Raw genomic sequence first — 24,843 nt, 5'->3', positions numbered from 1 at the left:
ATGCGATATTCGCCGTGGCCATTGCGCAAAGGACCATAAATCTTTCGCAGAATTTTTCTCTCGAAAACTCGTAACGTCGACTCATCGGTTGTTGTCATCGCCCAAGCCTCTGCACCATACAGCAGGACAGGAATTATGAGCAACTTATAGAGTTTAGCTTTTGTTCGTCGAGAGAGGACTTTACTTTTCAATTGCCTACTCAGTCCGAAGTAGCACCTGTTGGCAAGAGCAATCCTGCGTTGGATTTCCAGGCTGACATTGTTGGTGGTGTTAATGCTGGTTCCTAAATAGACGAAATTATCTACAACTTCAAAGTTATGACTGTCAACAGTGACGTGAGAGCCAAGTCGCGAGTGCGACGACTGTTTGTGTGATGACAGGAGATATTTCGTTTTGCCCTCGTTCACTGCCAGTCCCATTTTCTGTGCTTGCTTGTCCAGCCTGGAAAAAGCATAACTAACGGCGCGCTGTTAAGGCCGATGATATCAATATCATCGGCATACGCCAGCAGCTGTACACTCTTATAGAAGATGGTACCTTCTCTATTTAGTTCTGCAGCTGGAACTATTTTCTCCAGAAGCAGGTTGAAGAAGTCGCACGATAGGGAGTCGCCTTGTCTGAAACCTTGTTTGGTATCGAACGGCTCGGTCTTTCCTGATCTTGACGGAGCTTTTGGTGTTGCTCAACGTCAGTTTACACAGCCGTATTAGTTTTGCGGGGATACCAAATTCAGACATCGCGGCATAGAGGCAGTTCCTTTTCGTGCTGTCGAAAGCAGCTTTGAAATCGACGAAGAGGTGGTGTGTGTCGATTCTCCTTTCACGGGTCTTTTCCAAGATTTGGCGCATGGTGAATATCTGGTCGGTTGTTGATTTTCCAGGTCTGAAGCCACACTGATAAGGTCCAATCACTTTCTTGACGCTGGGCTTTAATCTTTCACACAATTCCCTTCATAGAACTTCGCATTTGTAGACAGAAAAAGAAAGAGGCTGAAATGCGTGAGTACGGAGAGCTTGATGAGCTGGCCGACAGGGGTTATGCTCGAAAATTCTACGAAAAAATGCGGCGGCTTACAGAGCGTTTCAAGACCGGAGCATACTCTTGTAGAACCCCCAAAGCTGATCTAGTGAACGATGCCCAGAGCATACTTAAATTATGGAGGAAACACTTCTCAGCTGAATGGCAACGCCAGGAGAAGGCGAACCCGATTCCCCAATCGATGACGATGGAGCAGACGTTCCATTGCCCGACCATGAAGAAGTTCGAATAGCAATTGCCCGCCTTAAGAACAACAAAGCGGCAGGGGCCGACGGATTGCCGGCCGAGCTATTCAAACACGGCGGCGAAGAAGTGATACATAAGGAGCATGCATCAGCTTCTTTGTAAAATATGGTCGGACGAAACAATGCCCAACGATTGGAATTTAAGTGTGCTATGTCCAATCCATAAAAAAGGAGACCCCACAATCTGCGCCAACGACCGTGGGATAAGCCTCCTCAACATCGCATAAGAAGTTCTATGAAGGGTATTGTGTGAAAGATTAAAGCCCACCGTCAACAAACTGATTGGACCTTATCAGTGTGGCTTTAGACCTGGCAAATCAACCACCGACTAGATATTCACCATGCGCCAAATCCTGGAAAAGACCCGTGAAATAAGAATTGACACACACCTCCTCTTCGTCGATTTCAAAGCTGCTTTCGACAGCACAAAAGGAGCTGCCTTTATGCCGCGATGTCTGAATTTGGTATTCCCGCAAAACTAATACGGCTGTGTAAACTGACGTTGAGTAACACCAAAAGCTCCTTCAAGATCAGGAAAGACCTCTCCGAGCCGTTCGATACCAAACAAGGTTTCAGACAAGGCGACTCCCTATCGTGCGACTTCTTCAACCTGCTTCTGGAGAAAATAGTTCCAGCTGCAGAACTAAATAGAGAAGGTACCATCTTCTATAAGAGTGTACAGCTGCTGGCCTATGCCGATGATATTGATATCATCGGCCTCAACACTCGCGCCGTAAGTTCTGTTTTCTCCAGATTGGACAAGGAAGCACAGAAAATGGGTCTGGCAGTGAACGAGGGCAAAACGAAATATCTCCTGTCATCACACAAACAGTCGTCGCACTCGCGACTTGGCTCTCATGTCACTGTTGACAGTCATAACTTTGAAGTTGTAGATAATTTCGTCTATTTAGGAACCAGCATTAACACCACCAACAATGTCAGCCTGGAAATCCAACGCAGGATTGCTCTTGCCAACAGGTACTACTTCGGACTGAGTAGGCAATTGAAAAGTAAAGTCCTCTCTCGACGAACAAAAGCTAAACTCTATATGTCGCTCATAATTCCTGTCCTGCTGTATGGTGCAGAGGCTTGGGCGATGACAACAACCGATGAGTCGACGTTACGAGTTTTCGAGAGAAAAATTCTGCGAAAGATTTATGGTCCTTTGCGCAATGGCCACGGCGAATATCGCATTCGATGGAACGATGAGCTGTACGAGATATACGACGACATCGACATAGTTCAGCGAATTAAAAGACAGCGGCTACGCTGTCTAGGTCATGTTGTCCGGATGGGTGAAAACACTTCAGCTCTGAAAGTATTCGACGCAGTACCCGCCGGGGGAAGCAGAGGAAGAGGAAGACCTCCACTCCGTTGGAAGGACCAAGTCGAGAAGGACCTGGCTACGCTTGGAATATCCAATTGGCGCCACGTAGCGAAAAGAAGAAACGATTGGCGCGCTGTTGTTAACTCGGCTATAATCGCGTAAGCGGTGTCTACGCCAATTAAGAAGAAGAAGAATTATTCAAAAAGTACCCGGAGAAATAAAAAAATACAAATCGATAGACAATTTAATTGAAACAACTATTATCACCGGCCCAATATTACAATATTAATAAATATCGTTTACAAGGAAGCTCTTACTCAATAAATTATTTTTTAGGAGCAGAGAAAGTGTACTATAAAGGCTTTTTACAAAGCTTAAAAAAAATAATAATAATACAAAATCATAGACTTTTTTCAAGAACGTCCAAATTGTTTATTTAATATTAATATTGAATTAATACAAAATTTATTTAGAAAAATTAAATTTTTTATTTGTATACGCTTGCAAGCGACTGCTCCGCTTGCTTGTTCAAAAACGAGTGCTTCTCACTCGATAAAATTGTCGGTGACAGCTCGACCTCTCCTGAGATTTCGTCCTGGAAGGGCGATTCGTCGTCGCCATCTAACTCAGGGCTCAAGGTACACCATGGTTGAATATTATCTAAACTACAAGTGTTACAATAACGTCTTTGTGTATGCGTTGAATCTGGTAGATCTTCAATAATGTATCTACCGTAGTTTAGTACTTTCGCAACTGTATATAGACCTTTGAATACTGGATCCAGCTTATGTGACTCGCCTGTCGCATTATGAACTGATCGATGACCCCTAAGTCCCCGATATCGTATTTTCGTGGGGACTGACATCGTTTGTCGTAACGGTTCTTCCATTTGGTTCTCTCTTAATGCTCCGTTGGCTTTATCGCCATCATGTAATGGTTGTATCATCCTGTTATAAGTGAGGTATCTTAGATTGAAATAAAATACGAGTTCATTTGGCGTAAATTTGGTGACCTCATTACGTCAGGTAGGAGATCAGAGGTGTTTTTACAGCATTTTTATTGTGTTGAATATCGATGAACTCCTTGAATTGTTTAGAAGTGAATGCTGTACCTCGATCAGACGTTATCTTATGTGGTGGCCCAAAGATTGCCATCATGTCTTCAAGTGTTTTCAAGACTGATACTAGTTTGGTATTACGAACAGCTTTTAATATTACATTTTGGTAAAATAACATAAAATTACAAATATATATGAAAATCCTTACTTGCTGCGTTGAAATGGTGCGACTTGATCAATAAAGATATGCTTAAATGGGATCGGCAAAATATCGCTTGCGTACATTTGACTTTCAGCTTTTCCCCCTTTAACTTTGTTTAAACGACATTCATCGCATGCTTGTATGTATGACTTTACATACCGTCTCATTCTAGGATACCAAAAGTATTTACTTATTATAAACTCTTATCTTGGAGTTGCATTGAGTAAACCCAATCGTTAACCTCTGGTGTATTATTAAGCTGCAATACTTTCTCTGCTAAAGGGTTTAAACTAGTTGTGGTCTCAATCGGCGCTCGACTTAGAAAATCTTCATGTTGCATTTTCGAACCCGATCGATGTTTTAATGGAGCACCCAATAGATATACCCGTAGTCGTTCAAGCGTCCCGACAATGGCTAAAACTTCTAGTTCCTGTGAAGGATAATTTGCTTCGGCTGCGTTACATCGTCTGCTGTAGTAGTGAACTGGCTTCCAATTGTCATCTTCGAGTTGAAGCATAACCCCTGATAACCCTATGGAACTGGCATCAGTATGCACTTCATGACTTTTCATTGAATCGAATCAAACTAGTACTGGTTGATTAGAAAGCGCTCGTTTCAATTTCTCGAACGCTATAGCATGTTTGTCTGTCCATTTAAATATCCGCCCCTCGCTTTAATAAAGTTGTTAGTGACTTTACCGTGCACCCGTAGTCTGGGCTGAATTTTTAGCTTATAATCTTGTTTCTACGAGTACTTCGTAAATTTCGTATAAGTTGAATTATCATTTCTTGGAAAACTATCGGAGCACTTCGTAACCCAAACGGCATTGCGTTGAACTCAAATAATCCCTCCGGAGTTATAAATCCTGTCAACTTTTTACTATCCTCATGCAATGGAATCTGGTTGTATGCCGCCGTCATATCAAGAGTCGTTAAAAATGTATTGACTCCAAGCTTTGACAGTTGCTCCTCTATAATTGGCATTGGAAACTGCGTTTAATGCTCGCAAATTGACAGACATTTGTTATTTCCATTCGATTTCTTTACAATTACCACTAGAACTGCATGAGGTGATCGCTTTTGACGTATGATATTATGCTTTAACAATTCGACAATAATCGTTGCCAATACTGGTCTTTGTATAAAAGGCACTTGATATTGTCTACCTACAACTGGCTTCTCGGTGTTCACCTGAATTTCCATACATGTAGTCTTACATCATCCAAATTTTACCATGTCTTCTGCGAAACAGTCATCGAACCTTTGTAATAACTTACATATATCATCTAGCTCGTCAACATTCAATGTTTTGTCAATATCGTAAATTTCCGCAGGTTTCCTCTGTACTTGCATGCTGCCCGATTGAATAACTAAAGTACAATCTTTCTGGCATAAAACAACTCTTCCAATAAACACGTGGTATGCCATCAGGTAAATACTTCGTATTTATTTTGCAACCATCTATTTGTAATTCGACATCGATATCTGCTGTGCTAAAACTGTTGCACTTCCAAAACCTTCTAACCCCTTAATTCTCACTTAAAACTTTCTCAATCGTTGGCTTATCGGAACGACAAAACTTTGCTTCGTGCCCCACCTTGTTGCATTTACTGCACATAGCTTTACGATGCGGTTTGGTACATTTTGCTGCGATAAGGCCAAATTCATTGTAACATTTAATAAAATTCTTGCCCGTATTCGCATTTTGCGCAGAAAAATGTTTGAAACTTATGACTTGGTGACCGCAATAAATACGACAAGTTCTTAAGTGACCGTAACAAATCATTGCATGTTGGTAATCTCATTGCCATAAGAGTTCGGGTTTTATTATTATTGTTTAACCCCCCAATAATGTACGCATTAATAGATGCTTCGTCAATCTTACCTCATCTACCAATATTAAACATTGCAAAATACATTGCGTTAACTCATGTCGTTTGTGCTTCAACATTTCCCTGTGTACTTCTGATGCGCTCATCGTGAATGGGAAGTCATGTTGGAATGCTTCTACGAAAGCAGACCATCGCTGGAACACATTTTGTGCATCAAGCTATTCTTTGGACACGCCTTTTAACTTAAATTGAGCTTACAACAAAACCTCTTGCTCACACCAACCATATGCCTGTTGTAATTGCGTTACCTTTCCAATAAATTGCTCCGAAGTTAACGTTCCCTTTAATGGGTCAAAATCAGGGAATCAAAAATTCAATGATTTCGTTTCACTTCCGTTCACGTTGTGTCATAGTTTCCAATGGTGATAACCCTATTGTCGTCATTGTATTATTAGTTTCATGTTGTGGAGTCGTACGCATTGCCGCATGTCCAGAGATTGTGTCATTAGATGAAATATCGTAGCTATTTACATTGGCCGGAACAGTTGTTTTACTTGGCGCTAACGATGTATGTATGTCTCACCTGAACAGCCACAAGATCACTCACAGACTTGGAAAGCCCCGAAATCATATCACGCATCTCCTGAGTATATGCTGCCGACAATTCTATGTACAGCTTTTTTTTAATTTTCAAACGTTGTTACAATTAAAAAAAAAACTAGTTGCATTAGATTTTTTTTCCCTTTTTTATTTGTTGGGGCTTTTTCCGTCGCCATGAACAACTCTCTGCTGCCTCTCTTTGTGAAATTGTCTTAAAAGGTATAAAACCGTTTGCACTGAATTACGTTCACTCTTTGCCCGTTGAGAAATGTTGAAATATTTCCATTACTCGTTGATTCTGCTAATTTCTCACTGCCGTTAGAAAAAATTACTTCCCCTCTTCTTCGTTCGTTCGCTAGTTACGTCGGCGTTGTAATCGCTTGCAAACTATTTCTTCAAACGTATTCTTTTCCACATTTTTTTTTGGGTGGCGTTAGGGAAATGTTTAAACTTTTACTTGGAACTCAAAGTCCTCTTCTTCTCGGAGTGTCACTTATGATGGAAATAATGTATAATTTTCAACTTTTGGACCCCGTGAATCCGCCCTTGGTCGAAAGAAAGGTGCTGTCTTTCCAACAAAATTAGAAACCAGATTATCCCTCCGACTACCAGACCACTGCAGTGGGTTTCAGAGGAAATCATAGCAATAAAAGAATGCCTCTTACACTATTTATAACTCATAACGGCTGCACCGATTTAGCTGACAATTGGTGCGGATATATCTTAGAACCCGGGGACGGACATAGCTAGAATACTTTTTATCTCTTTATGTAAAAATCAGTACAATTCACTAATACATAAATTATATTTTAAATCAAAAGCATGCGTTCAAAATTCATTTGGGAATCATTTGAACAGGTATTTTAACACATCTAACATAAAATAATAATAATAACAAATATCTTTATTATTATACTGATTGTTTCTACCGAGCAAAGCGGTTTATGTTTTAGGACGCACCATGGGGAACCGGTAAGACATTTTTATTATCAGATTCTGGCTGAACGACGCACCGTAGAACAGGTTGATTTGATTGAAAAATTTAAAGGAGAAAATGGTACGGTACACATAAGGACGAATTAACATGAATTTAAAAATGTATTTAATAAAAAACTATAAATATCATTGATAAAAAATAAATTAATTGTTATAAATTAATAACTTTGAAAATTACTTATTTGTTACAAACCTGAATTTAAAATTTAAGTAAATATAATAGGTATATTTTATGTTTACTTGTGCTTAATAATAACTTGAAGAAAACTCGTATTAAACGTTTTCAAATTTGAAAGTAATCCACGAGGATAGTCTTACACCGGAAGTAATGGATTCGTTTTTATTCATACGTATACATACTTATACTATTTTACTGCATTGAATAATGTACACTATGTCCTCATCAAAGCGTGGATAGCCAGTCGGTTCTGAAATCACTAAAGGTTTTATCAAATATAATGAAATAAGTCATGATCTCTTGGTGGATTTCATATCTCTTTCACGATAAACCTGCATAGGGTTCCACGACATAATGATATCAATGGTGAATGTGAAGCAGTAGCATCAGTCAGAGCTGGCCTCACCCTACAACTAGACTCTGAAAAAGAAGGAATTTATATGCCTCTGACTACTTGTAGATATTTAATCGACAAACATGTTATGAATATAGCTAAGTTTCTGAAGTCAACATTCTGACCAGAAGCAGGCAGTCCTGGCGTAAATGCAATATGGTCCGCATAACTCTAGTAAGAGTGCTAACAGATCACTGTGTAATTAGCTGACAAACCAGCAGACTGGAAACACCACACAAAATTTATTTTAAAAGCTGTCAGGAGAAGAAGAGACTATAGAAATCTTCTATTCAAATTAAAGACTTCGTATAAGGAAAGAATCGACACTATTGGCAGAGGGTTTTTGGCGATGTCTCGTACAGGTATGCTCAAATAAAACTTTTGTACGGATGAACTTCATCAGGAGCGGATAAAACATAATGGAGGGATGGGATTTTAGTACCGGTAGTCTCACAATGGGCATCCAAAAGACAGACATCCAATCTGCCTCCCCCTTATTACAGTGGACTCGCGAAAACTCTAACTAATGAATTAACTAGTTGTTCGAGTCTTCGAATATTATGTATTTTTATTTATCTATTTATCTATTCGTTTATTAGTTTTTATACTTACAAAAGTGCTATTAAGTACTATTTTTCTTGCATTATTCAAAATATTAGAACTCTGTGGTTTACTGTTTAGCGATTCATGACTAGTTCATTCAAACTTTTTTATTTTCATAAATAATACAAGGAAGATGTGTATGTAAGATGTAAGTTGATTTCTAATTGTTAAACAAAATACAGTGATTTTTGTTTGACGTTTCTTATTTTCGGCCGAATCCAAACGGCTTTTAATTTTTCTTGGGCTAACTCTTTCAGCAGTTATGCGTTCTGCTTCATTTTCACCATACGCCTCAAATTCATCTTCAGGATTGCTTTCTTCAATGGATTCCTCAACAATCAGGTCTTTATTCCAGTTATTTATTTCTTCTTCTGTAAAAGTAACCTAATAAAAATTTAATGTTTTTAAACGTGTTTTTTTTTTATTTTAAGTCACCACCGTGCTTCCATTTGGTTCATTCATCGGAGAAAGTGGCTGCCAACAGTTGTTAACACATTCTAAAATTTGTTTTTCTTTTTTTACGATTCCCCAAATAGTGGATTTAGCAATATTGAATTTTTTGAATGGAGCTGTAACACATTCACTATTTTTGACTGCATTAATTATTTTAGCCTTTTTTGCTATGCTTAAAACATTTAATTTTCATACCATTAAATATACTTGACCTTAACCGGGAATGACATTGTTTGCTAATAAAGAATATTAATTAAAAGCGATGCAAACGTAAGAAAACAGCCGCCAGTATAGCGAATTCAAAAGAAAAGTACCGTTATTAGTGGCCAATAAGGCGCTTTTAAATAAAAAAAAGGTGCGTGGAGTCCTTACGCGCGGATGAAGTTATAATTCTTAGTGATATTCCAAGAAATGCATACCATTTGGTATGAAAGAAAACTAGAAAACTTAAAATCACATTTTATAAATTTATTATACACACAAAAAGAAGAATAAAGCAAAGTCTAAATGAAGGAACTTTGACTAGAAAAGTAGTTCTGTCTCTGTAATCATCTCTCTTTTGTAATCCATCAACACGCGTTGAAGGCCTAGCAGTTATCGGTGAGCGTTCAGAAATTGAAATCATATTTTCATCACTTATCAATATACTTACTACATGTGCGCGCATTGACTTGCATGTTCATACATTCATATATACTTATATGTACATATGTATATTTGCATACATTGCCGAATAATGCACAAGCATACAAACATACATATGCGTACACATATGAATATGTCACCAACAAAAAATTGATCTTCACAAGTCAATATGGCAGCCAAATTGGCGAAGAACAAGTGAAGTACATTTTACAACAAAAACGGTTGCATTCATGAACGCAGGGGCAAATTCCACAAGCGATCTCGCTTCATGCATAAAAACAGAGGCCGTAACATCTCCCCGTGCATGCCTTTGCCAACAAGTCGTCTTTTCGCGACGATGGCAAAAGCTAAAAATCATAATTGCACAACTTTCTGGTGCTTCTCGCAAAAATCTGAGTCGATATGTATTCACGATTATACGTATACATACATATTTACGCATTTTGTAGGCGAAGCTGCTACAGCGGCAAAGGGTGACAATCGGCGGCCATTACTTTACTTATGCCATAGAGATTCTTTTGCTACGAATATGGAAATGACAACGAAATAATGCAAATATGCATATTTCTAAATGTCATTAATTTCTTTGAAGAAATGAAAGGAATGAATGATCCTGAGAAGTATAGTCTTAACTTTTCAACGGCCAAGGCAGAGCATTTCAACCAAAAGGAATTTATTCATTAAAATCACCACTCAGAAGTCGTTTTACCCGTTGTAAGCGAACGATTTTCGAAGAAACATCATTTCTAATATGCCACAAGACAAAATTAGAAATGAACTTCTTAAACCTCACGCTGTCAGATAAAACGATATACTTCGTCATTGCGGGTCGATTTCCAAAAAATGTAAATGAAGACTAACTACAGTAATGATCCTGTAAAGTATAGCCTTAATTTTTCAACGGCCAACGCAGAGTATTTCAACCAAAATATACGCAAAATAGTGGAGAATTCGCAGAAATGAAAGACAAACGAAAGAAAAAGAAGCATAACTTCAATAATGCACAAGCATACAAAAATAATGCAAAAGCAAGGAAAGAGGTAACAATCAGCGATCCATTGTATATTTCTTTCATGCATAACCAAACCATAATTAGGACAACTCAATACAAGTGTCAATGGTGGTGTTGGTGGTAAGCGCTTGAAAAGTTACGACGAGCACGTAGGTTCGAATCCCAACAGAATTTATTTTTAATTGAATATGTCACCAACCAAAAATTGAAACATTGTTCTACAAAAACAACAACAGCATAAGCATGGCAACATTGTGTTGTTGGTAGAAAAGCCGAGCTGTGCCGAAAGAAACGAACAAACGATCGCCGATTGTCACCGCTTCGCTTGCTACTCGAACATCTTCGCAGACAAGGTTGCGTAGATTCATATTGAGCAAGGTTGCGCAACCTGAATCTATCACAACCTTTTCCAAATACGTATAAGAAGTATAACTTCAAAAAAAACGCGTCTAACAATAACAGTGCACGCATGGGCCAGTGCACAACTTCTAGCTGGTTACTAAGGTGAACATGTTAACAAACAACAGTGCGAATATCCATAGTGCAAGTTTATTTACTAGTTGACCCCGCAGGCGTTGTCCTGCGTGAAATTATGTGTTTTGAAATGAAGTGAAAGTTGTATTTATATTGAGTTGAAAATCATTTATTTGCGATTTTTCTACATTTTTTTCAATGTAATGCAGCTTGATAAACAACATTTTTTGGTTTCTGTACAGAGAAGATGGTTCTCCAACTCGTGAACACGCCACGTATATCTGGCCGTGTGAAAAACATAACATTTCCAGATTTATGCCACACACTTCTAGCGACTATCCTTGAGTCCTGCTGATTGTCATCTCAAATGCACTGGAAACTGAATACGTTTGAATTGAAATGGCAAATCGTTGGAACTAAAATTGCGCGTGAACTCAAGCAATCTTAGTTACGATAATTTGGCTAATGTTCTTATAAATATTCGTGATGAGTTCATCTTTCGTTGAAGTGAATTGACAGAAGGTGGGTGGAATGAATATCAAACCACTAGAGCAAACGGATCACTGGCAAGTTGAGAAAAAACTCGTCAATGTTGGTGTTGGCGGTGCTTCCGCTGGCTGTACTATATTCTCTGGGTTGAAATACACTCTTTGGACTTCTCCAAATGAATTGCGAGATGCACAACAGTCGGAAAATGTTCATGAATGGCAAAATTCATTGCAGTTCACGTATCGACGCATTTGAGACTTTCTGATTTCATCTCGGTTAAGGCCAATAACTGCTTGCTTTGGTGACCTAAGTGCGAAAACATTTGACCAAACTGCAATACTCAACACCGATATGAGTTTTGAATGTGAATTAGAAAATAATGGCGGATATTGTACGTTTCATGTGTTGTCAACTTCGATATTCACTCCTTTAAATTGAATGCTGAATGTTCTGCCATTGTCGTCTGGTGAGCGACGCCGATACTGTGGATATCCACCATCATCTATTTTTGGATATTTACACTCGTACAGCAGTTAAAAATTAACAGTTTTGAAATTTGTTTTTTTACAAACCATAATCATCGGATTCCCTTCAAAGTGGTTTAGTCCATTTTTCATTTCATGCAACGGTTTAGTCAGTTATAGTGAACAAGAAAAAAACCCAACTTATATTTATATATAAGTTGTCGTATATGATATATTTTCGTGTACAAAATAATGGAAAATTTTTTGTTCGTAATATCTTATCTATATACAGGTATAACTATAAACTTAATTCTATTATTTTTAGGTAATACATACAACCATAAGATAAACAAAACAAAGCTATATGTCGCGAAAATATCCATGAGCAAAAAGTCTGTCAAAAGATCTTGAAATATTAACTTAAGGATATGAAATTAAAATCAATTTCGTTCATATGTTTGTGAATTTGCAACGTGTTTTTACAGAGTGTTATAGTTCCGGAGGATGGAGTCATGTGCAGAAGTTCACGCAAGTGAGGAAAGTTCTCTGATCGCCATTCACTTGGGAGTGGCCAGAAACGATTCTTTTACACATGACTCAAGCAGCTCACTACTTCCGGTCTTTGACCAAGTATCCTCTGGGTAGCCTAAGAACATCCGTTCGATGGCGAGCTAAAGTGAGAAGGCGAAACATCCCCTGCATAGGGTTGTGCGCTGGGTTTGGGACCCGCCACGTAAAAAACAGTACCAATGAAAACTAAACGACAGCCTCGGATGAGAGACCCCCCTTTTGATGGCGACCATGGCAAACGAAATAAGGACTACGAATTGAGGGCATGCACCTGGAATGTCCGGTCCCTTAATTGGGAAGGTTCCGCTGCCCAGCTGGTTGATGTCCTCGTGAAAATAAAGGCTGACATCACCGCCGTCCAAGAAATGCGATGGACGGGACAAGGACAGAGACGAGTAGGTCCTTGTGGCGTTTACTACAGTGGCCATATAAAGGAGCGCAAGTTTGGTGTGGGATTCGTGGTGGGATAGAGACTCCGTCGCCGAGTACTATCATTCACTGCAGTGAATGAACGTCTAGCCACAATCCGCATCAAAGCGAGGTTCTTCAACATATCGCTGATCTGCGCCCACGCCCCGACGGATGAGAAGGATGATGTGACCAAAGATGCCTTTTATGAGTGCTTGGAACGCACTTATGAGAGATGCCCCCGCCACGATGTCAAAATCGTGCTTGGCGACTTTAACGCCAGGGTGGGTAAAGAAGGTATCTTTGGCACTACGGTCGGTAAGTTCTGCCTCCATGAGGAAACATCCCCAAATGGGTTGAGGCTGATCGACTTCGCCGGGGTCCGAAATATGGTTATCTGTAGTACTAGATTCCAGCACAAAAAGATTCATCAAGCTACCTGGCTGTCTCCGGATCAAAAAACTACCAACCAGATCGATCATGTTGTGAAAGACGGAAGACACGTCTCCAGTGTTTTAGATGTGCGTGCGCTCCGAGGTCTTAACATCGACTTGGACCACTATCTTGTTGCAGCCAAGATTCGCACCCGCCTCTGTGCAGCAAAAAACGCACGTCAACAAACACAAGGAAGGTTCGACGTCGAAAAGCTGCAATCACAACAGACTGCCGAACGATTTTCTACTCGGCTTGCACTCCTGCTCTCTGAGAGCACTTATCAACAACTCGGTATAAGGGAACTGTGGGACGGCATTTCAAACTCCTTACGTACAGCTGCATCCGAAACCATTGGTTTTCGGAAAGTGCAAAAGAACAGCTGCTACGACGAGGAGTGCCGTGTCGCAGCGGAGAGAAAACAGGCTGCCTACCTCGCAACGTTACGATCGACCACAACACGTGCAGGATGGGATAGATACCGAGATTTGAAGAGGGAAGCGAGACGCATCTGCAGACAGAAAAAGAAAGAGGCCGAAATGCGTGAGTATGAAGAGCTTGATAAGCTGGCCGACAGGGGTAATGCTCGAAAATTCTACGAAAAAATGCGGCGGCTTACAGAAGGTTTCAAGACTGGAGCATACTCTTTTTGAACCCCCAAAGCTGATCTAGTGAACGATGCCCAGAGCATACTTAAATTCTGGAGGAAACACTTTTCCAGCCTGCTGAATGGCAGAGAATGGGCAACGCCAGGAGAAGGCGAACCCGATTCCCCAATCGATGACGATAGAGCAGACGTCCTATTGCCCGACCATGAAGAAGTTCGAATAGCAATTACCCGCCTGAAGAACAACAAAGCGGCAGGGGCCGATGGATTGCCGGCCGAGCTATTCTAGCACGGCGGCGAAGAACTGATAAGGAGCATGCATCAGCTTCTTTGTAAAACGATTGGAATTTAAGTGTGCTATGCCCAATCCATAAAAAAGGAGACAACACAATCTGCGCCAACTACCGTGGGATTAGCCTCCTCAACATCGCATATAAGGTTCTATCGAGCGTATTGTGTGAAATATTAAAGCCCACCGTCAACAAACTGATTGGACCTTATCAGTGTGGCTTCAGACCTGGAAAATCAACAACCGACCAGATATTCACCATGCGCCAAATCTTGGAAAAGACCCGTGAAAGGAGAATCGACACACACCACCTCTTCGTCGATTTCAAAGCTGCTTTCGACAGCACGAAAAGGAACTGCCTCTATGCCGCGATGTCTGAATTTGGTATCCCCGCAAAACTAATACGGCTGTGTAAACTGACGTTGAGCAACACGAAAAGCTCCGTCAGGATCGGGAAGGACCTCTCCAAGCCGTTCGATACCAAACGAGGTTTCAGACAAGGCGACTCCCTATAGTACGACTTCTTCAACCTTTTCAACCTGCTGCTGGAGAAAATAGTTCGAGCTGCAGAACTAAATAGAGAAGGTACCACCTTCTATAAGAGTGTACAGCGGCTGGCGTATGCCGACGATATTGATATCATCGGCCTCAACACTCGCGCCGTTAGTTCTGTTTTCTCAAGATTGGACAAGGAAGAAAAACAAATGGGTCTGGCAGTGAACGAGGGCAAGACGAAATATCTCCTGTCATCAAACAAACAGTCTTCGCACTCGCGACTTGGCACTCACGTCACTGTTGACACTCATAACTTTGAAGTTGTAGATAATTTCGTCTATTTAGGAACCAGAATTAATACCGCCAACAATGTCAGCCTGGAAATCCAACGCAGGATTGCTCTTGCCAACAGGTGCTACTTCGGACTGAGTAGGCAATTGAAAAGTAAAGTCCTCTCTCGACGAACAAAAGCCAAACTCTATAAGTCGCTCATAATTCTCGTCCTGCTATATGGTGCAGAGGCTTGGACGATGTCAACAACTGATGAGTCGACGTTGCGAGTTTTCGAGAGAAAAGTTCTGCGAAAGATTTATGGTCCTTTGCGCGTTGGCCACGGCGAATATCGCATTCGATGGAACGATGAGCTGTTCGAGATATACGACGACATTGACATAGTTCAGCGAATTAAAAGCCAGCGGCTACGCTGGCTAGGTCATGTTGTCCGAATGGACGAAAACACTCCAGCTCTGAAAGTATTCGACGCTGTACCTGCCGGGGGAAGCAGAGGAAGAGGAAGACCTCCACTCCGTTGGAAGGACCAGGTGGAGAAGGACTTGGCTACGCTTGGAATATCCAATTGGCGCCACGTAGCGAAAAGGAGAAACGACTGGCGCGCTGTTGTTAACTCGGCTATAATCGCGTAAACGGTGTCTACGCCAATTAAGAAGAACAAGAATAGTTTTGTCCACTTAACCATTGTTTATGTTACCTTAGATTAATCGAGACAGATAAAGGATAAGGTAAATATAAATTATCACGATGACGAGGCGAGTTGTAATTCGCATATTTGCTGACATGTATGTCCCTCCTTCTGTCTGATCAAGCTGGAATTTGATTAAAATTGAGATATCGTAATATTTCGGTACACATGTTCCTTGGCAAAGCAAAGGGACTTTTTCATAGATAGGCGTCATCGGACCACTGTCAGGCCCACAAACCCCATTAAGTCAAAACATATATGTGACATACTAAGCTTCTTCGTCTTTAATGTCGTTATGTCAAAATCGTTCTTCCTCTTCGCTTAGCGCAAATTGGAGACCGCAAGTGTGGCCAGGTTCTTCGTCAACTGGTATCTCCTTTTTTTCGGCGCGGATGTTGTGATATCAATATCATTGGCGTTTGCCAAAAGCTGTACACTGACATAGAAAATTGGTCCTTCTCGATTAAGCTTTGCAGCTCCAATTATTTTCTCCAGCATTGGATCGAAAAAGTCACACGATATGGAATCGCCTTGTCTTAAACCTTGTTTGGTATACAACGGCTTGGAGAGATCCATACGAACTCTGACGGAGCTTTTGGTATTGCTCAACCTCAGTTTCGTCGACGAAGAGGTGGTGTGTGCCGATCCTACTTTCATGAGTATTTTCCAAAATTTGGCGCATGGTGAATATAAGGTCCAATAAGATCCAATCAGTTTGCTGACGCTAGGCTTCAATCTTTTACACAAAACCTTATATGTGATTGTGCTTATCCCAAGGTCTTTGATGCAAACTATGGGGTCTTCTTTTTGTGGATTGAGCAGAGCACAAAGAAGATTATGCATGCACCTTATCAGTTCTTGGCCGCCGTATTTGAAAAGCTCGGTCCGCAATACATCGGCCCCCGCCGCTTTGTTGTTCTTCAGACGGGTAATTGATATTGGAACTTTTTCAAGGTTGGGAATTGGAACATCTGCTCCATCGTCATCGATTGGGGAATCGGGTTCGCTTTTTTCTGGCGTTATGCTTTCACTGCCTTTCTGCAGGTTGGAGAAGTGTTCCCTCCATAATATTAGTACGCTCTAGCCATCAGTCACTAGATCGCGTCCGGGGGTTCGAGAGTTTGCTCCGGTCTTGAAACCTTCCGTTAGTCGCCGCATCGTTTTGTAGAATTTTCGAGGACTACCCATATCGGCTCGCATTCTTCTTCAATTCTCGGTATCTATCCCATACCGCATTGTAACGTTGCGAGGTAGACAGTCTGTTTTCTCTCCACTGCGACACGGCACTCCGTACCAGCTGTTCTTTTACATTTTCCGAAAACTAATGGTTTCGGTTGCAGCTGTACGTAAGGAGCTTGAAATGCCGTCCCATAGTTCCCTTATATCGAGTAGCTGACGAATACTCTCAGAAGCAGTAGCGCAAGTCGAGTAGAAGACCATTCCGCTGTCAGTTGTAATTGCAGCTTCTCGACGACGAAACTTCCTTGTGTTTGTTGACGTGCGCCGTGTTGAAGAACTTCGCTTTGATGCGGATTGTGGGAAGTACTCGGCGACGGAGCCTCTCCCACTACGAACCCCATACCGAATTTACGATCCTTTATATGGCCACTGTAGTAAATGCCACAAGGACTTACTCGCCTCAGTCCTTGTCCCACCCATCGCATTTCTTGGATGGCGGAGATGTCAGCCAACAACCAGCTGGATTGCGGAACCTTCCTATTTAAGGAATCCGTAATACATTTGCAAGGGTCGTCATCAAAAGGGGGTCTCTTACGTTAGCTCGCTTTCTAACGTATGTTTTGCAGCCTATATGATACTTGGTCTAAAACCGAAAGTCGTAAGCTGCTTCAGCCTTATGTAAAAGAATCGTTTCTGGCCATTACCAAGTGAATAGAGCTCAGAGATTTTTCCTCACTTGCGTGAGCTTCTACACATGGCTCCATGCTCCACCGTAATTAAGCACGTATTTAAGATATGGAACTATAATTTGGTGCAAAGGATGTCTGTAACAATAGGCACGTATGAGTTAAAAAATTTGAAAAAACGGGCGTGGCCGTGCCCTCCAATAAATGTAGATCTCTCCTAAACATTTTAAGCAATAATAACCAAATTTACGCAGGAAAAATTAATAAAACAAAGTGTATGAAAGGAGAAGACAACTCCTTGCGCAATCCATGTAAAGCTACCGTTAACAAGTAAGAAAAGGCTAAGTTCGGGTGCAGCTGAACATTTTGTGCTCTTTCAACTTGCAAGTATCCAAGCCAGGGAAATATCTTAAGACGTAAAATGTCAAACAGAAGATCGGAATCCAAGCAATTTTATATCTACCTATACTCTTTGTCACTCATACACTGACCGACATATTCGGCATAAGGTTTGTTATAAAAACGAAAATCATTATGTGTAGTTTATGGGAGTTGGGGTAGTATCGACTCGATTTTATTTTTTTTATACTAAAAAAATATTCCCAAGGTTTCACAGGTACCTCACATACACACAAATCCCAAAGTCATGGGGTGTTCGAAAATATTGACAACTAGTCTAAACCCGCGGCTCCGCTTGCTCATTGTTGTCAATAATATCATTATACTTGTACATGATAACAATACTTGTATGATGGAATAGGCAATCTAAATTTTTTATTGATTTCGTAAATCAATTAATTTTTTTATCCATGATGACTAGGATTAAAAATAAAAAATGCATTAATTTTTTTAATTGTAATATGTAAGTTTAGCAATCAGTGCTCTTGTGCATTTAAGATAATAGTTCTGTGAGGGCTTTGGTTTAAAAGAGTGGAGTATAAAAAATTTAATTCAAATGTTAATTTTTTATTAGACCTTGATCTAAATCTCATATTTCTGATATAATCCTTCGGTTGACATTTTTCATAGCAACTAAATATAATTAAAATTTTTGGTTGTATTTATCTCACATATATACAAGTATGTATATATATCATTTGAGGATGACTACAAAGTAATTTTCGCTAACGCGAAGCAAAATCTAGGAATAAAGTCAAGTGAGTCTATGAGTATAGTTAATTTAATACCAAATTTAATTGTAATCCGTTTACGATGTCGTCGAAAAATGAATGTTAAATTCTTTCGAAACATTTTTTATATACAGTTTTGTGAATAACTGAAGGCATTTCTAGGGCTTTGATCGTTGCAAGTTGAAAGAGTATAAAATATTCGGTTACACCCCTTTTTTCTTTTTTATGTAGCCATTTATTATCTGCGCAGATTTGTTCAAGATATTGAATTGTTAAAAAATTTAAAATTAATACGAAGCTGTGAAACTACCAAAAGGAGAGTTTGTGGCCAGATGACACTTAAATAAGTACTTGTGCAAAGCTTAAGGAATATTTGTGAGCTATTATGCACTCATCTCAAATTATGATTAAATTTTTTCTTGTTCAGAAAAAACAATCATTATAATTCTTATACATATGTAAACTCTTCCAGTAGCTACATATGTAATGTTATTTTTTGTTTTTGAAGTTTAAAATATTTAAATAATTCATAAATATTGAAGACGTGCTTATGTTTTGAAATACAAGGTCTGTCGCAAAAGAAACAGGACTTTTAAAAAAAACCACAAAAAATTAATATTTTTCAAAAATTATATTTTTTTATTCAAATTAGTTTCCTTGTGCGTCGATACAGCGTTTAGTCCGGTCAATTAGCATTTCGAATGAGTGTTTAAGGTCATTTTTCGGAATGCTCTTGAGAATATCGGTCATCGCCTTTTGGATAGCTGAAATGTCCTGAAACCAGTGTCCTTTCATGGGCAAATGAAATTTACCAAATAGGTAAAAATCACAGGGTGCCAGATCAGGTGAGTAGGGTGAGCTATTAATGGTTAATATGGAGTTTTGTGTCAAAAAAACAGTGACAAGCGTCGACCGATGACACGGCGCATTATCGAGCAAAAGGCGCCATGACCCTGCCTCACGGTATTGTGGTCGAGCACGACGATTGCGTGACAAAAGACGCTTCATACACCAAGATAAAACAGAGTATTAATCGTTTTTGGCCAGGTGGGACGAACTCTCGGTGTACAATAGGGTGGGTCGATTCCGGACTTTTATCGATTCGGGATTTCTAATGGTGCGGAAAAGTTGCCTTAGTACTTCCTGATTCCAATGCAACTTTTTGTTTTGAGATCGGATTGCATCTTCGGAAATTCGCCAAAAATCGTGAAAATGTCTACCTAGCGTCTGAAATACGCATCTCATGGCAAAATTTATAAAACAAAAGTTATTTGTCACGTCATTTGCTACCGAAATGGTAGTGATCATGGCCGTAGGACGAACCGTTCCCGAGGTACGAGCGAAAAGGCGGCGCGCCACAGCGCAAGGAGAAAATTGTTGCAGCTCTCAGCTAACCTGTAGCGCGTGGAGGTGGCTGCTCTTCGGGTTCCTCCCAAGTCCAACCCAACCAACCAACCATATGTCAGGCTTGTTTTAGTCTGAATCTGTGTCAAATTTATTGATAAAATCAGATTTTGTACTAAAGTTTGGCACTTGTTGCCTAGATTTCAGTGTAGAGCGTAGAAAACGATCACGAGATTGGGGGCCAATAACTTTAGAAGATGCCTCTGTCACCAGTTTGACGGTTCTCTCGACTGCCACGGTGTGAGAGGGGAATTCACTAAATTTCCATACCTCTGCAGTGTCTCCCGACAGGCCTTTTATGAGTTCTTTGTTAGAAACTGAACAAAGAACTGGTGGAACAGCCAAGGTAATAGTGTTCAAGTTAATCATATCGTAATAATTATTAGCTTTGAAATTCAGCTTTTGCACTTTATTATATCTAACCCTTCCATTTACAGTGTCAGACTCTGCTTCTCTGGCTGCCAGAAGACGGTCAAGGGCCAACTTTCTGACTTCTATCCGTTCGTCAGTCATCATACTAAGGAGAATGTTTTCTGGAAGAGCAAAGAAAGCATTCTGTTGAATGGATGAATCGACAACCTTGCGCAGTTTAGCAGATAAGTATCTCGACCTTTGAATTGCAGCATAGAGATGGCGCGAGCCGTCTTTGTTTGAACTGTTGAATCTTATTGAAAACCACAAAGGTGAGTAAACTGTAAGTATGTACTTCACCAAAATCTTTATTTCCTTTGTTGGTTTGTCAGTAGAAATGTATAATCTCAGAATTCTATTTGCACAGGTGAGCAAGCGAGATTTTCACATGTTGCCTGGATGCATCGACGCTAAATCTGAGGAACATTGACCGGAAAAAACAGCTTCTGATATTTTATAGAGATAGGCTTGGTCTGTGCTAAGTTGGGTCGGATTAATAACCTCAGAAGGTAATTGGCAGGATGGAAAATTTTCAAATTTGACAACAGGCAACTTCTCACAATCAGGGAGCGTTTTACCTATGTCGCCAGAGAATGTATTTGGACTCTTTGAGACACAATCTATGTGTTCGAAAAGAGCACGAAATGGAAGTTCGTTAAAATGTAGAAGACAAACAACCCACTGTAATGGCCTACCTATTCTTTCTTCTAGTTTCGGAATGATTCCACCTTTCCAACCTGTGTTCGTGTTGGTGCCATCAGTACCGACAACTTCTAGATATTCCACATCAACTGAATTGTCTTGTAAATGTTGCCATATAGCTGGCGTCTCATCCTCAGCTGACCCGGAAGGAGAGGTGACGTGGCCAAAGTAATGACAACCAGGTTCCGCTGTAAGAGAAATATGTTCCTCTTTGACAGTGTCGCGGTAGTACTTTTCTCCTTCGCTGACTTGTGTAAGTGTATTGTCTTTGCGGCCGTCAAAATAGAGCCCATATACAGAGTCAATACTTTCGGTGTTTTGGAGCTTAACTCCAACACTTTTGTTTGCCCGACTAATCTTGCATTTGTCAGTGACAATGCTAGACTGATCCTCTGTTATCAAACCTGCTTTTTTGGCATCCAGAAAAGCAGATGAAACAATCAAGGCCGCTGCTCCATCACTTACTCCAAATCTTTGGGCAGCTAAAGCAGTGTGTTCTAATACTAGTGTGTTTTGTTTGATTTTAGAGGATGGAAGAGAAAATTCATCATCAGCATCGTTTTTGGAAGAATCCATGTGCGACGCACTTACATTGTTGTCGTCTGTATCAGAGTCTGGCTGATCTGAATGGTCACGTGTTCTAGCTGATACTTTTGTGGTAAGTGTTGATGTTGAATGACGCTTTGAAAGCTTTTCTTTACGTTCATTTTTCTTTGTAATCTTTTTTGTTTCAGCTAGATCAACACTTCCAATGCGACCAATTCTTCTGGTTCTCTGGTCCAAGAGAAATGGTTGTTCATTGATAGGAACTTTCCTTTCCTTTGGACAAGTGCAAGAAGAAAAATAAATGCATTTACAAGCAGCGATGTCAAATAATTTTCCGGCAGAAGAGACAAAGTCGTCTCTTTTAGAGCTCAAACCTTTTGGGTTCCTTAAAAACATTTGTTTAAGACTCAGAAATTTCTTATGGTATGTGATGAGCAACTCTGGTGTGTAAAACTATCAGAATAGATGACTTTTTGAAAGTATGTTCAACCTTTTTTGCAACTATTTCTGTAACCTCTTTACTCCTAGGTTCATAGTTGTCGCCTCGGAGTCGCCCTATACCAAATCTTTCAAACTGATAACACAAAAGAACATCCTGGTAAGTAGGTAACTGGGGCTCAGAGAGATTGTACGGATATATGCCAAACACAGACATTTCTGTCTAAATTTAAATTTAGATACACACATTTTGAGTTCTGTGTTCTGTTGAGAGAATATAAGTGATAGCACGCGGCGAAATCAAAGACAAGAGTGAAGGAATTCGATGAAAAAATATTTATGTGGAGACCAGTCCGAACAAATTAAAAAAAAAGTGTCGTATGGCGCAGGGAAATGAATGTAAGTGATAGAACTCGGCGAAATCACCGACAAGAGTGAAGGAACTCGAGGAAAAAATATTTGTGTGGAGACTATCCGAACGTGTCCTTTGGCGTAGGTGAATGAATGTAAGTGATAGCACTCGGCGAAATCAACGTCAAGAAGTGTGGCCGCAAGCCGATTTTCACCTTGCGCTGTGGCGCGCCGCATTTTCGCTCGTATCTCGGGAGCGGTTCGTCCTACGGCCATGATCACTACCGTGACGGATATATGCCAAACACAGGACATTTCTGTCCAAATTTAAATTTAGATACAGACATTTTGAGTTCTGTGTTCTGTTGAGAGAATATAAGTGATAGCACGCGGCGAAATCAACGAAGAGAGTGAAGGAATTCGATGAAAAAATATTTATGTGGACACCAGTCCGAACAAATTAAAAAAAGTGTCGTATGGCGCAGGAAATGAATGTAAGTGATAGAACTCGGCGAAATCACCGACAAGAGTGAAAGAACTCGATGAAAAAATATTTGTGTGGAGACTTGTCCGAACGTGTCCTTTGGCGTAGGTGAATGAATGTGAGTGATAGCACTCGGCGAAATCAACGTCAAGAAGTGTGGCCGCAAGCCGATTTTCACCTTGCGCTGTGGCGCGCCGCATTTTCGCTCGTATCTCGGGAGCGGTTCGTCCTACGGCCATGATCACTACCGTGACGTGACAAATAACTTTTGTTTTATACATTTTGCCATGAGATGCGTATTTCAGGCGTTAGGTAGACAATTTCACGATTTTAGGCGAATTTCCGAAATTTCGAGGCCGGAGCTGGGGTTGAAGATGCAATCCGTTCCCAAAACAAAAAGTTGCATTGGAATCAGGAAGTACTAAGGCAACTTTTCCGCAGTATTAGAAATCCCGAATAAAAAAAAGTCCGGAATCGACCTACCTTAGTGTACAATACCCTTGGAATCGTAAAAACAAATCAGCATTGTCTTTATTTTTGACTTCTGAAGACGACCGTCTTCTGATCGTCACAGAGGTCTTCACGACCGTCTTGGAATCGCTTAAACCACTCATGCACATTCCTACGGGATAGGCACTGATCACCATAAACTTTTTTCATCATTTGAAATGTTTCAGTAAACGTTTTCCCAAGATTAAAACAAAATTTGATATTTGCTCCTTGCATTTTACGACCGATGACCAAAAGCTGCTGTCACTATTTGATCGATAACATCGATTGTAGTTATATAATTGTCTTAAAATTTTGACGAAATGTCAACAAGAGATCAAGCTTTTTATTTCATATACCCACCAATAGGTGCCGCCACCAGAAGCAGTTATATTTAAAAAGTTCTGTTTCTTTTGCGACAGACCTTGCATAATTTTTTTTATTTGTGAATTGCTTATAAACTGTTAGGGCACAAAACGTTTTCTTGCTTTATTTTATTATTTAAAAATACGGGGGTGTAAAACAAGTTAATGTACCCGCAGACACTATATATCTCTCGACCGACCGAATGACCAGCCAATGTGCTCCTGTTCACGTTTCATTGGCGTGTGTTTTATTTGCAATGTTGTTCATACATTTACAAGATTTGAGCAATGACACAAATAATGAGAATTATGAGTCCAATGTATGTATGTCTTTTTTTCTTTTTTATAGTAGGAGGAAGCATCGAAAGCCGGACTGCGGGACTTTAATCCGCTAAACCTAACCTACTCCCACCTCATGTCTCTCCCACGGGACCACTAGACAAAGTATTACTTCATGGGAGAGAAGAAGACGTTTAAGTCTCCTCTATTGCACGGACTGTCTGACGCCTAATCTGTTCTAAATGTCTCAATTTTGTCATAATTTGATTTGCCGCTTTGCTGACAGCATTCCACTTTACAGAGGACTCGCACATAAGTGCTGTCAAATTTTCCACCGTGATACTACCTCCAGTGGTGGTTTTCAGCTTTTCCCTTATACTAGAAAACCGAGGGCAATAAAAGAACACGTGTTCAGAGTCTTCTATACACTCTGTACACGTCGGACAGTATTGACTAAAGTCATGACAATATTTGAATAGATAGCTTCTGAAGCAACCATGCCCACTGAGTATTTGGGTAAGGTGGAAATCCAGGTCTCCATGTTGCCTACCTATCCACGAGTGTATGTCCGAAATCAGTCGGTAGGTCCAC

The 24,843-nt window shown here is 40.2% G+C and overlaps 1 protein-coding gene and 1 pseudogene across 1 annotated transcript in view; one reads left to right on the top strand and one right to left on the bottom strand.

Annotated features, from left to right (window-relative positions):
• Window positions 1–24,843, top strand: part of LOC126765688 (glutamate receptor ionotropic, kainate 1-like) — a 59,159-nt gene that overhangs the window by 10,105 nt on the left and 24,211 nt on the right. The gene's annotated exons all lie outside the window — the stretch shown is intronic.
• On the bottom strand, window positions 10,258–10,460 carry LOC126766333 (small nucleolar RNA U3; annotated as a pseudogene).

The sequence above is a fragment of the Bactrocera neohumeralis genome, unplaced genomic scaffold (genome assembly GCF_024586455.1).
Source record: "Bactrocera neohumeralis isolate Rockhampton unplaced genomic scaffold, APGP_CSIRO_Bneo_wtdbg2-racon-allhic-juicebox.fasta_v2 cluster11, whole genome shotgun sequence".
In the NCBI taxonomy this organism is placed as follows: Eukaryota; Metazoa; Arthropoda; class Insecta; order Diptera; family Tephritidae; genus Bactrocera; species Bactrocera neohumeralis.
Note: the sequence above shows the minus strand (reverse complement) of the source record. Positions and strands in the feature narration are given on the sequence as shown.